Source organism: Penaeus japonicus, unplaced genomic scaffold (genome assembly GCF_977035675.1).
Source record: "Penaeus japonicus unplaced genomic scaffold, GWHDUDI00000001_assembly GWHDUDI00000024, whole genome shotgun sequence".
Classification (NCBI taxonomy): domain Eukaryota; kingdom Metazoa; phylum Arthropoda; class Malacostraca; order Decapoda; family Penaeidae; genus Penaeus; species Penaeus japonicus.
The window spans coordinates 7,878,835-7,881,334 of record NW_028234426.1 but is presented as its reverse complement, the minus strand read 5'-3'; the positions used below and the strand labels follow the sequence as shown (position 1 = coordinate 7,881,334).

The window sequence follows — 2,500 nt, the reverse complement described above, 5'->3', positions numbered from 1 at the left end:
CATACATATATATATATATATAATATATATATATACATACATATATATAAACACATATGTGTGTGTGTGTGCGCGTGTGTGTATGTATGTGTGTGTACACACATGCAATTGGATCACAGGAAGAATCTCTTCCCCAGCCACACCGGGGGAGAAATCCCTCGTATAAGAGAATCAGGTGAGGGGTGAGGCCATATGATTCCAAGGACTATTTGCGTGATAGATAAGGTCCTTTTGTCTTGCCCTGTAAATGGGAATCGGTCTTCGCTTCAGTTCCTGATTCCCTGTCCTCACTTGCTCTACATTGCAAATAATGAAAGACACAGGGAAGATCATATATGTAGTTATACAGCTGTAGCAACCCATTCATACAGTAACATGAGCACCATGAACCGTGAGGCATTTAAAACAGTCTTGCTTCCTTATATATGTATGTATGTATATATATATATATATATATATATATATATATATATATATATATATATATATATATATATATATATATATATATATATATATATATATATAGAGAGATAGAGAGAGAGAGAGAGAGAGAGAGAGAGAGAGATAGATAGATAGATAGATAGATAGATAGATAGATAGATAGATATAGATAGATAGATATAGATATGTATATATAATATATATTTATATATATGTATATATATTATATATATATATATATATATATATATATATATATATATGTATATATATATATATATATGTTTGTGATTATATTTTCCTTTATTCTGTGCTTATGCATGTGTGTGTTGTTCTATGTGTGCAACGTGTTCAAGTGTGTCCTTGAATCTTCTCAATAATATAATTAATATAATATCATTAATTTCCACATTGACAATAACTCACAATACCATATACATCTTTACAGATGACGAACGAATATCCGAAGAGACTATGTAAATTGTTCGCTGCAAAGACATGATGATAATGAAACCAAATCATCTAATGATGCGAAGACAGGCAGTGAGTATTCTGGTGGCTTCATAATAAAACCGAAGGTCAATTTCTAAAATACCTTCGCGTCAAAATAACCCATCAAAACGGGTACCCATGGATTCCATGTGGTCTCTCCTAACCAAATTGATAAATATGAATTAACGCAAACACAATAGACAGGTATGTTCATAATCTGCGCGCATGGGAGAGATGTGTACTTGTATATTTCGGAGAGAGAGAGGGAGAGGGGGGGGGGAGAGGGAGAGAGAGAGAGAGAGAGAGAGAGAGAGAGAGAGAGAGAGAGAGAGAGAGAGAGAGAGAGAGAGAGAGAGAGAGAGAGAGAGAGAGAGAGAGAGAGAGAGAGAGAGAGAGAGACAAAGAGAGAGAGAGAGAGAGAGGGAAGGAGGGAGAGAGAGAGGGAGAGAGGGTCCCCAGCCTCGCCCGACTTGCCCAGAACGTTTTGTAGCGAGCAGGCGGTTGGAACTATGACGTCATGGCGTGAGGAGGCTGCGCACTTCCGGTCTCAAGAGGACATAAGTTTCCCGACTAAGTTGTAGCTTCTTATCTATTCCATGGCTATATGACATGGTTAGACTACACACGAAGGATGCCAGGTAACAGAGGAGAAACTCGCCTCTCTTGATTCTCTTGACATGGTGATACCGAGGCACACCTCCATGATGAGACACAGTGATATGTGGAAGGGTATGTGGTTAAATTGATACTCACGCTAGACAGGCAGACCTCTTGTATGACTGTTATATATTCTATGTTTCGCTTAGACAATAGAGATTGCTTATCAATACACAATGTTAATGGTAAGTTGATATTCTTTTCAGGCTTATGCGCGCTGCAAAGGCATGATGATAATAAAGCCATATCATATGATAATGTGAAAATTGGCAGAGAGTATTCCGGTGGCTTGATAGTAAAAACGAAGGTAAATTTCTAAAATAGCTTTCTAAAATAGCAATTACTTAACGCAACCAATGAATAGGTATAATGCGAACGGCTAAAAATGTCCTTTATCTGCGCGAATGGGAGACACGTGTACACATGTCGAGACATGTTTACTTCGCGGAGCCTCCGTCTAGACTGTCTGGTGAAGCGACACAATCTTGATTTTATCATTTTAAATCTTTCCAATACAAAAAAATCAAGGTAAGCCCCAAGAAGTACTGTGAAAAGGGGGTTCGAAGCCCATCTTGACTAGGGCTAACCTCTAAACCTCAAAAAAATCGCTCCATTTCATGGCAACTCCCTCTGCTTTGTTCGGTACGCCTCCTGGATGAGTAAATTATAAAGTAAATACGTTTTTTTTTTTTTTGTATCTGTAAGAAATATACCATGCTTTATGTGATTTGTTAGTAGACATCGAGAGGATACCAATTTTCGATGGGCTATATACCGATTTCACCCGCTAATTTTTGGGGATACTTCATGCCCTGAGCGTAGGAGTTGCATGTTCATTGTGACGTCATGCGCATTCAGAGTCGATTTTGGAACCATCGGAGTGGAGGGTCGAGGAGTTGCTAGATAG

The 2,500-nt window shown here is 38.0% G+C and overlaps 1 long non-coding RNA gene across 1 annotated transcript in view; it reads left to right on the top strand.

Annotated features, from left to right (window-relative positions):
- The first annotated feature begins 947 nt into the window (after positions 1-947).
- The window catches only part of LOC122242733 (uncharacterized), a 3,472-nt gene continuing 1,919 nt past the window's right edge, over positions 948-2,500 (top strand). The window contains exon 1 of the long non-coding RNA XR_015192169.1: positions 948-987. This is a non-coding gene — a long non-coding RNA (uncharacterized LOC122242733). The remainder of the gene's footprint in view (positions 988-2,500) is intronic.